General features: G+C 34.4%; 1 pseudogene; it reads right to left on the reverse strand.

Moving 5' to 3' along the window:
* Window positions 1–3,562: 3,562 nt before the first annotated feature.
* LOC115988338 lies at window positions 3,563–12,545 on the reverse strand (annotated as a pseudogene).
* Window positions 12,546–14,407: the final 1,862 nt, after the last annotated feature.

A 14,407-nucleotide genomic window follows, 5' to 3' on the forward strand; every position in this document is an offset into this window, starting at 1 on the left:
CCCACACTGAGGTCTAACTCATTTACCCCAAACAGTAACGACGAGTTATTGGGAAGAAGTCTAGACCTAACCGAGGAAAGAAGGGAAAAAGCAACAATCCATATGGCCTATTATCATCAGAAGCTAAGACAAGGATATGATGCCAATATTAAATTGCGACCTTTAGGTTCGGGTGATCTCGTAATTAGAAAGATTCTCGGCAGCGCGAAAAACCCCTCTTGGGGCAAGCTGGGGCCCAATTGGGAAGGACCATATCGTATCACATCCGTGGCCGGGATAAGCGTTTACTATCTAGAAGATTTGGATGAAAAAACTGTACCTCGACCATGGAATGTAAATAACCTCAGAAGATATTATTATTAATGAAAATGGCTTAGCCCATGTTTTGTTTCGCGATTATCCTGTGCCTACTGGTCCATTTACAATTTATCCAAGTTTTAAACAGAACCTAAGTCCTGCATGCCTCCTCGGACTACAAACTTAGGAGAAATTATTACTTATGGCAACTATCCAAGTTTTAAACAGAACCTAAGTTCTGTATGGCTCCTTGGACCACAGACTTAGGGGAAATTATTACTTATGACAATTTATCCGAGTTTTAAACAGAACCTAAGTCCTGCATGGCTCCTCGGACCACAGACTTAGGGGAAATTATTACTTATGACAATTTATCCAAGTTTTAAACAGAACCTCTTATTTAGATACTACTATTAATCTAATTAGAACAGGACAATAAAGAGCTAACTATGACTTTATTGTCTAACATAATAATCAAGTTTAAACTGAGATACAAGTTGCATATAATTATATAAAGGCCCACTGAATGATCAATTTAGTTAACAAATTTGCCAATTCAAACTCAATTTCATGCAGCCAATGGGATAAGTACCAATTATATAAGGATTACAATAAAAAGGCAAAGGACTCTGGATCATCAGAAAGGATTTAACACATATAAGCATGAAAAATAACACAGTGCAATTGAAAAAAAAATAGTTGCATAGCACCTGTGTAGGTGTAAATCTAACTGAATTTCTGTTTTGGCTGATCTTGGGGATAAGGACCTGGGTTAGGAGGAGTGTATGCCTCAACAATGAGTGTATCCTCCATATTGACACCATCTGCTGAATCAACACCAGATATCTTATTCCCAGTAAGTGCATGACTACCGCCTTTCTAAATCTTGGGAAGCCTAATTCGAAATGGAGGCATTGGCTACAAGTTTTCGCTGCCATATGGATTTATAAAACAAACCTAGAAGAAGAGAAGGAAAGATAGTTTTTAAGTGACATTATTTTTACTCAACGCATGATTATACATAAAACATCAAAAGAAAAGGCAAACAATTGTAAACCTGATAATCCGGAAAACTGTCTTTCAAATGGTCAGCATTAGGAATGGCAACGGGCCGAGTTCGGGATAGGTTTTTTCATACCCAAACCCGACCCGCAGGCCCAGACCCGTCCGTTTATTAAACAGATTTGGGCCCAATCCGCTGCCCAAATCGTGGCCCAACCGAAGAAAATAAAAAAATAAAAAAAAATTGAAGCCCAAATTCATTTTTTCCTAGATTCAAGCCCTATAACGTGTAGATTCAAGCCCAAATAACGTGGCCTAAATGCCAAATCAGTCCAAATCATAGGCTATTAATCATAAATAGCTTGTTAATTATAAATCTATAAATCACATAACTAAGATAACCATTTAATCATAAATCAATAAATCATAGCTAAAATCACCTGCTAAACATAAAAATAAAATAAATCCAACAAGTCCAAGAAATAAGTATCACAAGTCTAACAAATCCAACAAGTCCAAGAAATTGAAAAGCTACAAACAACTTGTAGCTAACAAGTCCAACAAGTCTAAACAACTTGTAGCTTATCACAAGTCCAACAAGTCTATCAAACATTTTTTTTTTCCACATAATTGAACAAAGTACAAACAACTACATATAGAACCCTCTCTACAACATGAAGAATCTTTGACTAAGAATCGAAGTAATCCATTTCAGTGAGCGAGGAGAATGTCATTACTGAACAAATTGATGACTGAATCGGGCAAGTCCTGGACCAATTAACCCAAAAACTAACCAATTGCTGCTGATTCGACCCTAAGTCATGGTCCGACTCGTTGGAATATGAGATAGCAGAACAGTTATAAATATAAACGGAAATTAGAGCAAGCTTCTCAATTTACATATACTCAAGCTACAAAGATGGATAAATAATTAACTAACCATATAATTTTAAGCAATCTTATTTCAGTAACAACAAAAGCAACCAAAGAGTACATTACTAAAGACGCTGATGATAATGGTGATGGTGACAACAAAGATGACAGAAATAAATGACAATGACAATAAAAATAAAAATAAATAAATATTTCATTGCAACAACAGCTTAATGTAAATTCAAATAATACACAATCCCAAAGGTAATGCACCAGGGTTTAAACTCAAAATGAGTATTCAAGGTCAAAACAACATTCATAAGCCCTGATATTTACAACCAGGGCATGTCCTTCATATGGGAAGAAGGAAACTAACATATTTATGGGAAGTAAGATATTGGGACTCTTAAAGATGTCAGTCTAGAAAAAGTGTGGAAAGGGGTTGAGCCAGGTACAGTAAGTATCATATATGTGTTCAAGGAAGCTAAAATTATAAGAAACAGGACAAATTTCAAACATTGATAGTAATAAGTTCATTGGGCTACCTTGCAACATATCAAACTTGCTCAATACCATTTCAAATTTCAATTTCAGCAGATCCAAATACTTGCTAAATACCTACTCAGTACTGAATCTAATACATGGGGTTATCAGACTTGTTAATTCTTGTATAAAATCACATTCCAATTTCCATTTCAAATTCGTAGTTTGCGTGGAGGATCACACAAACAGGTAACTCCAGTTCCTTCCATAGCAAATCACATAGCCTAGTATCAAAATTAACCAACCTCAGTGGACCCAAAATTCAAGATTGACAGTCTAAAACACCAGCTCTACCAAATTAGCTATTCCGCATGGAAAAGTTCCAAATTATTTTTCAAAACATGCAAACATTCACATATTAATCCAATTCAAATAATTAAGCCAAAATTACGAACAATAAAGTACCTAAAAAAAATTGAATTGGAATATGAGATAGCAGAACAGTTTTAAATATAATCGGAAATTAGAGAAAAAGATTTACAAATAAAAAGAACATAATCAATCTAAAGAACTTGATTTAATCAAAATCCAAACACATGCTGAGGCCAAAAAAAAAATAGAGAATTTTACAGGATAAATAATTAACTAAACATATAATTTTAATCAAACTATAAACAATTAAGCCAAAAATACGAACAATAAAGTACCTAAAACAAATTGAATCGGAATGTGAGATAGCAAAACAGTTTTAAACATGATTTTAAGGAACAATACCAAATACATCAATATCAAAAAAAGAAAAAAAGAAAAAGAAAAAGAAGAGAAGTAGAGAACAGAACAGACCGAGACCGGCAGCGGTGACACTGACAGAGCAAGGGCGGCAGTCCGGCGGAGAATGATTGAGAGTGAGTGAGATATTGAGAGTGAGTGATAGTGTGAGAGAAGAATTTGGAGAGATTGAGTCCGTGTGAGATGAGAGGCGGGCGGCTAAGTGAGTCTGATGAGGTGTGAGTTGAAGAGTAAAGAGTGAATGTCAGGGTTCATATATATATATATATATATATATATATATAGGGGTATCTTAGTAATTTAGGAAAAATAACCGGATCGGGTCCGGCTTCGGGCCAGGTTTTTATAAAAATCCGGATCCAGTTTGGGATTTTTTTAAAACCCAAATCTGATCTTATTCTTTATCGGGCCGTAAAACCCAATCTATTAGGATAGGTCGGGCCAGACCGAGTACCCACGGATTGGGCAGAAATTGCCACCCTAGTCAGCATCAAGAAAAGTATCTTTGAAACCTACCATTTCCAAAAGATCAGGCATGTTAGTCCATTGTGCTGCAGAAGGATTCCCATAGCCCAAAAATACGTTGTGCAGCCAATCAGGTACGATACGATATTCATTCATTAGATCTCTTATAGACTCTAAAATTGCTTTGAAATTGTTTTCTTTTGGCTTCCTCCTCATCAATATATCGAATGTCCCATAAACATCGTCTGCACCTTTCTCTGCAATATTGCTGACACCCATGTGGCATTGTGCTATATCTAAAGTAACAGTTACAGTTCTCAGTTCCCCTTTTGGAAGCCTCCACTCATCTCTTTTAATTCTTCCTGTGAAATCATTCATGAGAGTTCCCTCCTCATCACGAACCTTAATAATCTCACATCCCCTCACATACTGAAGTCCAAGCCTTTGTAGCACACTTGCCTTCGCAGCTTCTTCAGCACTTAAGAGGCTCAAATGAAGGGCGAATTGAAAGTAAAAACAGAACATTGTGCTCTTTAAGGGCTTTCCACTCTGATCTTATTTGTGCTTTATAACTGGAAATGCTAAAAGTCACGTCTGCAGTAACAGATGACGGCTTGACTTCTCCAATGTTTAGCTGTTTTACCTTAGTGATCTTAAATTCTTTAATTGGCACAGCCATTCTTGACCAACCGCGAAAAGCAGTTTCTCCTTCATTATTGACGTAAGCAAGGAGATGTGGTACAGCTTCCTGAATATCCTCACGTATCTCATATGTTGATTCAAGATGGAAGAGATTAAAATTTCGCAGAAGATAATCATGAAGTGTTAAGAATTGTAGATTAAGTTTCGAAAGAGCTAGACAACCCTCGCCAGAGTAATTTATGCTTGGTACAAGGCTTTCATCCCACATAATTTGCTCATTTGGGTAGAGTGGGAGAGCATTTATGGCTTCTTTTTGAGATTGTTGTTTCTCAAAAAAGGAGATCATGACTTCAATAAGAAAATCAACCCTTTCTGACCAGGGATCTTCCTCCGAGATCAGTTTGAGCTGCAAAAAGGGATCAGGTCAGCTAGTGTCCAAAAATCATACAGTTTTAAAACAATATCTTTATACGTAAACAGTCACACACACAGGGAGAAAGCATGAGAGGGGAGAGTACATTAAGAAAGAATATTACAGCCAAATGGTTTTATGACATGATTTTAAACTAGTGCAACACAAGATGAATAGCAGCATCAGTATACCAGATTTGCCCCAGGCAGAATCACAGAAGAATAACTTTCTCTTGAGTCTGCCCAATATAGGGACTTTCATGTACAAAAAAAATTATTGAAATATAATTCATTTCTAAAACCCAATGGCAGTTCAAGCCAGAAATTTTAATACAGTTACAATACTACACGCAGAATCATCAACGTTAAGGCCTTCACAGGGTAAATCCCAGAACTTCTTGTTCTAAACAAGTACTTATAATCAACTTACCACTCAGCAGAGACATTAAAGATTATATTATTAATTTGCATCCCCCTTCCCCAACCCACCCCCAAAAAAAAATAAAAGAGAAAGAAAACCTTATCAAATTTCTCATACACTCCTAAATAAAAAATACATCTAATTCTTCTCAGTATTGTGCTAACTGATGGTAGAATTTTACAACTTGTGATTTTAGAGGTAAAAGAGTGATAATTCTTGGGAGCCAACAGCAACAAAAATGATCTTTGCATAAACAGTTGTGCAAGAGTAGAGGAAGCACTAACAAACTCCACATGAAGATCAACAGGAACTCATTCTGGTCCTAGGCATGAAATCAAAAGTGACTATCAACATAAGGCAATGTGTAATCAATCATTCATTTACAAACCTTGTGGCAAACCAAATCCCTCAAATCCATAGGAGAAAGTGAGGACAACTTCTTAGAGAGATCAGCCCGCTTGTTAATTGCACCAATGTTAGCCAGTGGCGGCTCTACAAATTTTTTTAAGGGTGGTCACTAACAAAATTTAATAAAGAGACAATTTGAATATATTAACACCACACAAAAAAAACACACACACACACACAAATGCATAAAATATTACAATTTTTTGTATTAACAAAGAGAATAAGAAAAAAAAAAAAACTAATAAAAGATAAAGTGCAAATTGAAAATACTGATATGAGAATAATAAAGTGATCACAACAATTTCATAACAAATCTTATGCAACAAGTTGTTAGCCTGTTATTGGTGGGTAAAACATGTTAATATTAAACCCGAATTAAAATTAGTAATAGCTTACCATATAAGATTTATTGTGAAAATATTGTAGATATAGCATTACTCTTATATTTATTGAACTCAAATTCTTAGGAGTCTCAAGTAGAAGTGTTCAACATTTTTATTAGGGTGGTCAAAATAGGTTAATTTAGTAAATAATATATTTTTTTAAAGTATATATATACAATATTTTCAAGTCAGGGTGGTCCCAGAACATATTAATTTAATATAATTATTTATATATATAAATTTTTTTTTTTTGACAAGTGAGGGTGGTCCTAGGACCACCCTCACATATAAGTAGAGCCACCAGTGATGTTAGCCAATGCAGGTTCTTGCAACTACAAGCACCAATGGAAAGAAAGTTGAGACATTTATCAAATTGAATTAAACAATAATCAGAGCAATAATGGTGATAACAATAATATTAATGATAACAACTAATTGGTCCTTAATATTAACGTCATAAGCAGCGACATTTTCAATTCAGAACATTTATAAATGCCTGCTGAGACACGGACCTTGGGGGTCTTCTTGAATGCAAGCAGTTGAAAAGATTGGAAGCGGTCATAATGAGACTGCAGCACCTCATCATCTGTCAGTTGAGTCCCAACATGATCATTAATCTCAAATTTCTCATAGAACTGCAGCAAGTTGACCAGTTGTGCAAAGAGTTTCCCCTTCTCATGTTTATAGAGTGCACTCAGATGGCACTCAGCAACAACAGCCACATCAGCAACAAGAGGTCTCAGGTACCTGTATGCCCCAGAAAAGAGAAAATGTTTTGAAAAGAAGAGAATAAAATTATTCCCAAATAAAAAAAAAATAAAAAATAAAATTGATAAATAGAACTTGAGAAGAAAAAATAATGATAAAACATAGCATGAGTAAATAAGTTGACCAAAGGATTCCACCATTCATGGATCATAAAAGCATATAATTTCACTCGGAAAAATCTTTTCCAAGGAAGATCTAGTATTTGATAAAATAATCACCACAATTTAAAGAAACCAATGTCAAATAATGTGGGAAACAGGAACCAGTTGTACAGTATCATTTTGGATTTTAAGAACTCCACATATAGGCAAGATTGAAGAACAAAACACTAAGATCTCAACTTTAAAAACATAAAAACCAAGGAAACTATTATAGATCAGAACAGAAAAAAGTCCCATTTCATCTTTCTACTTGCTAAACTTAATTAAGTGTAATTTCAAACTAAAATTACCATTAAAAAAAAACACAGAAAGCAATCACATAAGCCCATCCACATCTGCTCAAAAATAAGTTTACTAAACTTTTTTCTTATGAAAGTAAGAATAATTTTATTGAAACGAGATTACTGATTTACTTCATGAAAAAAGTCACAAAGTACCCTTATGTATTACAAATGGAAAAAATATCTACATATGAATGGACTCTATGAACATTGAACAGAATTCCTATCTATATGACCCAATGCAAAAGGCCACTCATAAAGAGAATTAATGAAGGATGCTAGCAATTGAGTTGACGTGCACTCCACATCTTCAAAAGGGAGTGTGGAAAATGAAAAGAAAAAAAAAAGTGCACTTTACCTCCTTGTTGGCAGTTGGCTCAAGAGATCAATAAGAAATTCCATAAACCTGTCACAGTACAAAACACAAGCATCGTCAACTTGCTTCAAACCATAAGCATCAATTATTTTATTATCTTCATTAACATGTTGTTCCTAGGAAAAAACCGTTGAATCCAATACCTGGTACAAATTGATAAACTTAAACATAAATGCCTTGCGCACCATAGTTATAGATCAAACAATTACTTCGTAGTTTATTGTATGATAAAACCTCCAGAAATTCTTCAATAAGATTTCTCAAGAATTTCACTTCAAGCTTAATTGACGGGTCAAAAAGCTCTCCTCGCTTTGTTGCCTCCTTAGCTTCTCTCTTTATCATTCTTTTCCATTTCTTGATCAATTCCTGATTAAGACAAAGCTCCATCTACAGAGAAGAGAAGCAGATATTTAATAAATTCCAACCACTATGGAAACAGATTAAGAAAAAGCATGTGTCATACCTGAAAACGACCATATGACAAACTGTGCCAATATTGCAAACTTGCTAATCTCAACACAGCCTCACTGACAACCTCATCTCCCAAGCTCTGTTACACAACATATAAATCAACAGACGAAAAACTAAACAAGAACTCAGTTATTTGCAAGAATGAATTGTACAATATAAGTTTATAGACGCAGGCATATGTATACATGACCAAATGTATGACTGCGTTGAGCATGTAACAATGTCTGGACATACTTGAGTTTAGATGACTTTCAATTATTTCTTATCATAAGGGCAATAAACGTTATGCAGCTCTACTTAGGAAGAATCAAATACAGGTATATTTTAAGTGAGTGTCTGAAGTTTATTTCTTTCCACTGAGAATTTAGAAGTGCGAAAAACTAACCATCAGCAACTTAATCATTCTAACTTCATAAGACCATGAAATGTAAATTAAAAAAAGATGGAAGCATTGATATTGAGATATAAATAATATAGTAGTACATATCATATAAATAGAGTATGACAGTGCTAATTAAGCAAATTAAAAGGTTTAGGAGACCACATAATAGGTTAGAGACATCCAACAAGTAATTGTTTCTAACATCTAAATGTATTTGATCAAAGCATAAAGTAGGATGCTAGCATACCTGAAAGGCATTGATCATGAAAACCAAGTAATTCGTCTTCTCGGCAATGCTTAATTCTATTCCCTACAGTTACATTTGACATATAAGAGATTCAGATACATCAACAGTGCATCAAGTTCATAAGATAATCAGATCATATGTTTAAAAGTAAACCTACCTTCATAGAAGTTCTTTTAAAAAGAAAAATTCAAAACCGCCTTTTCTTTTGACAAGTAATAAATTATATCTGGAAAAAATCAACAAGTACATGAACTATAATAGCTGAGAACATAATAAAACTGCCTTTGGAATGTCATACATTCAATAAGAAATTTACAAGTTTGTAAATTTTCAAAGAGTTAGACCATTTAATCAGAGGTTTCATTAGAAATCATGCTAGTTCATGACCATTATGCATTCAAAGAAAGTGAGCATATATTATGGTAGTGCACATAGTAAATAATCCTTTAAAACCCAAAACAGATAATGCAAAAACCAGTCTCATCATGATAGACGCAAAAACCCAACAAACATGCTGCAAAAATTCATAAGCAAACAAAAGAACTACAAAAGTCCTTATAATGAAAGGACCAAAATACAACCATAGAAAGAAAAAGTAGACAAACTCCTTCAGCCGAAGAACCCTCTCAAGGAATCCCTTAAAAATGTATTTTCGATCATAAAAGCATACCCAAGCTGCCACATTCTCCCGAAACTGCAAGTTTTCCACATAAAAAAACTGTGACTTCAGAAGCTCATCATAACTATCCATCCCATTCAAAATCAATCCCCCATAACCAAATTTACAAAGCAGAACACCAAAAACCTCATGCTTCTACAACTAAAGTGTCACAAAACTATTACACCAGATTAGACTGAGTCTTTTATCTGCTTCTTTTAATAGAATAAAAAAGTGCATATTACAGTATTATACACACATGCATATAGCTTCTTTTTTATTGGTAAATTACACATGCAAACAACATAGCTGTTATATGGTCCACAAAGCATCTGTCATTTGCAAGAAGATTACAATTGCTTCATTCTGTCTTGCATGGACTTCAGGTATATTGGACCAGTATTTTTATTCTCCCTGCTAAAATTGTGAAAATCATTGCTCTAGGGCTTCTTGTAGAAGGGCACCAATAAGTGATGACTCATCTTTAGGGGCTAACAAGGCTTGGGATAGGAAAGAAATTCTAAAGCACATTTGGAATATTTTTGTTAAAGCAGGTTCCATATGAATTCAATGGGTTTTGAATATCTGTTAAGGAATAGAAGATTTTGGGTTGTCATATTCCTTGTGATGCATCATGGGGTTAGAGAAAAAATGGAAATTCCTTCTTAGAGAGCTAGCTAGACATTTACAAAAACATAGGATTGAGCAGAGAGGAGATGTTTTTCTGTTGCTAGATAACTCATGCACAGATGGTCCTTTGTTTCCTAAATATGGTTTCAGAGTTGTTTATGATACTCGCAGCAACATCAATTTTCAAATCTCCAGTGTTTTATCTGATCAATAATTGGTGATGGGTGCCAGCTAAATCTGATGTTCTGGTTGAAATTGAAGTTAAAGCATTCAAGGTGAGCTTGGGAAGAGGGATTCTGTTGCATGGCCTGTCTCCAAATCCAGTGTCGTCAATTGTGCAAATACATGGGAAGCTATCAGGTCTAAACTTCCAGTTGTGGATTGGTGGAGTATGATCTAGCACTCTTTTAGTATTCCAAGACACATTTATAAGCTAGCTGACCTTAGAAATAGGCTTAGCACTTGGGATCACTTATTTATTGAGTGCTCTTTTACCATAAGAATATGGAATCATATTGAAGGCAATCTGGGTACAATATTTTTCAACAAGGTGTCGGTACTTTTGAAGAAAAAAGGATCTCAAATCAGTAACCCGCAAAGTAGCCTGGGCTCTGGCATTGTATAACGGTGTTACCAAATCTAAAGAAAGCCTTTATCAAGCTATTAAATGGGATGCAAAAATCATGACTTTTTAAACCTCATTGCATAACAAAACCCTTTTTTTTTAATAACTACAAAACCTTTCTAAAGAAGAGCCCTTTGGACTCGCGCCTAATCATTAACACCTATAAGCAACTGAACCCACTCGCCAGAACCAATTACTGGGTAATCCAAATGCATAATTCACTACTGACGGGCTAAGCAGTTAATACAGTTTTAATGAGTGTAAGGGGCAGTTTTAGCTAAATATTTTGAGTTTCACACTTCAAAGTGTTCTAACTATGCTGTGCTTAGCATAATTCACTACTGACGGGCTAAGCAGTTAATACAGTTTTAATGAGTGTAAGGGGCAGTTTTAGCTAAATATTTTGAGTTTCACACTTCAAAGTGTTCTAACTATGCTGTGCTTAGTAAAATCTCATCTCATTCATACAATTATAAACTATATTTAAAAATATAAACTTTATACTTTGTATATGAGGGGGAATTTGCAGACTAACAGAGGGAGAAGAAAGAATATCATAAGTTAACGTGCGGCCGGAATAAAATTGCAAACTAGCATCTCGAGATTAACAGACTTGATTTGACATGGATCTCGAGTCTTATAGACTCGAGTTCTATGACAGGCAAGAAGAACAACGAAGGGACGATCTGACGAAGAACAGAGACGAACGCTGGGTGTACAGAGACGAATAGAGAAGACGAACGATCTGACGAAGTGGAATGATCTGATTGAACGCTAGGTGGTCTTCAACGATCTGACGAAGAACAGGAACGATCGCCGGGTGTACAGAGACGAACAGAGAAGACAAACGATCTGACAAAGTGGAACGATCTGATTGAACGCTGGGTGGTCTTCAACGATCTGACGAAGAACAGGAACGATCTGATTGAACGCTGGGTAGAATCTGCACAAAGAAGAACTTTGAAGGAAGACGAAGAAGTAAAACTCGAGTTCCACGTGGATTTTCTTCCACTTCAGGTTCCTCCGCTTATAAATGGAGTCTTAAAAACTCGAGTTTTATTTTGGAACTCAAGTTTTAGACTCTCGATAGGCTAGTTTCCAACATTATTTTAAAATGTGACAACTAATTAAATTTTTTTAAATTTAATGTTATTTGGAAATAAAATTCTTGTATATGAACTTCACAACAATTATATTTTACCTTCTCATTGACCATGAGAATCATCGACATGACATGCTCGAACGACGCCGCATCGGGGTCGAAATTCGGCCAGAGGTAGTTCTCCAGATACTGACTCACCTCCAAAATCATCACCCTCTGCAACGGCACGGGCTTTCTCCCTCCTTTGACCAGCAACTCCGTCTTGTAAATCTCCTTCACCAGCTCTGGGTCGAACCGCTTCTCACAGCCGGAGTCTTTACCTCCTCCACCTCCTCCGGCAGCTTTCGACCAGTTATCCTCCGCGATCTTTGTGAGCCGTTCCCGTTGAATCTCCGACAGCGTTATCGTGCTTGGCAGCGCAGACTCCACCGGCTTCTCCGCCGCCGGCTGCGTCGCCGACGATGTCGGATCCACAGGCACTCCGCCACCCTGTGCCGCTTGAAATCGTACGCGCCAGTCCCGTACACTTTCGTCATTGCGAGCAATTCGAGAGAAGAATCAAGAGGGTTTTGAAATTAGGGTTTTTTTTTTTTTTTTTTTTTGGGAATTTGGGTGATAAACCCGAACCCTATAGAGAGAATTGGGGTTTTTTTTTTTGGGTTTTTTTCAAAACTCAATAATTTTTTTTTTTTTTTTTGAGAAATAAAACTCAATAATTTGATAACGTTATTAGAGGCGGTGTAGGAATAACCCAGCGGCAACGGGCAAAAACTCGGGTATGTTTGTGGAGATGGGCTTAACCCGGTTCGTTTTCAGTTCTTTTTGTAGAGAGTAGGTGGGGGCCATTAAAACCGACCCAATCCAATATCTTGGATGAGGGTTTTAATTTTGGGCTCTAGTTGAGTCAAATGTTGATATAGGGTTTGTTTAAGAACTTTGTGCATTTTGAGTAGTTTATATGTATTCTGACTCTTATAAATATATATATATATATATATGTATTTTAAATAATGATTTTTTCAATTTTCTAACCCAAAAAAAAAAAAACAGGTTCTTATATTTAAAAGAAAAAACCATGTTAATTTTTATAAATAAAAAAAAGTATCTTTATCCCATATTTTCATGTAGTTTTTGTTTTTATTTGCTTTTTATGAGACTAGTAAGTTACCCGTGCGATGCATGAATAATATTATAATGTTTTATATAAATTTGTTTTTGGAAAATATTATACATATATTATAACATATTTATTATAAAACTTTGTTAGTAATGAGTTCATTATAAAAAGTAACAATTATAAATTACACACATATATCTATTATAATTATTTTGTTCAAGTAATGAGCAGTAATTAAAACAACTTTGAAGTAATATTGTATAATAAAAGTCAATAAAAGCAAATTAATTTATTCTATATTATTGATTTTTATTATGTGATGTAATAAAAAGCTTCATTACGAAATCTTTTTTTTCTTCAATGCTTTGTTATTGCGGTATGATGATGATTGTTATCATCATCAGTTTCTCCATCTTCAACGTTTGAAGTTTGGTCCGTCCATATTTGTTCAATTTTTTAGCTTTCATCACTTTTTTCTTTTATTGCATCATTTGTGTTAATAACTAATGAATTGGCACTAGGAGATTCTTGATTGGATCTTACAAAGTTTGGACTTTGTCACTAAGATTTTTCGTCGGTATTTGCATTTATATTAAATTGCAATGATGTGACAGTTTTTTGTAAATGTTTTTATTTTTTATTTTTGTTAATTTTGGAATAGTGCAGCAAAAAGAATTAATATAGCATATTAAATTGTGTATATACTTTTTTTCTTCCATACCTTTTTGTCATTTGAAGGTGCATAAAAAATCTTAGTAACTATTTAATTTTCAAAACCATCCTTCAAATTGAATTCATTCAAATGAAGTAGGAAAATCCATTTTTTCCCTAACTCTTTTTTTTTTTTTTTTTTTTCAAATCATTTGGGGTTCCTTCTCCAATATCAATAGCTTTACAATAATTTAAATAAGTTGTACCTCAATTTATTTTTCAACAAAATCTCTTGTAGATTTATTTAGGATTTTCTCGGCCTCTCGATCAAATATCACAAAATTTGTTTTGTTAGTTGCATCAAAAACTTCAATTTGAATCCTGTATTTGAAGTAGTTTGTAATTATATATATATAGTAGTTATAGTGAGATAAATATATTATAAATATTTGGAGAGTATGTAGTTAGTGTGAGTGCCTCTAACTTTGGGATAAAAAGATTTTTTTTTTTTTTTTGTTTCACATTTTGCACACCAAAATTATCCTGCTTGTAATTTGACATTCCTTTCACAAAGTACGCACAAAATGTAATACCAATCCATTGTTGTATCATGTTACTTATTGTTGCAATACCCTAGCAGATCACATCTTGCAATGAACTTTGAAATTAATATGTATTATTTTTTTAATGTAAATAATATGATATATTATTATTTTTTTACACAAATGATGAATATAATTTGAAATGATTAACAAACTTGTTTC

Source organism: Quercus lobata, chromosome 1, assembly GCF_001633185.2.
Source record: "Quercus lobata isolate SW786 chromosome 1, ValleyOak3.0 Primary Assembly, whole genome shotgun sequence".
Classification (NCBI taxonomy): domain Eukaryota; kingdom Viridiplantae; phylum Streptophyta; class Magnoliopsida; order Fagales; family Fagaceae; genus Quercus; species Quercus lobata.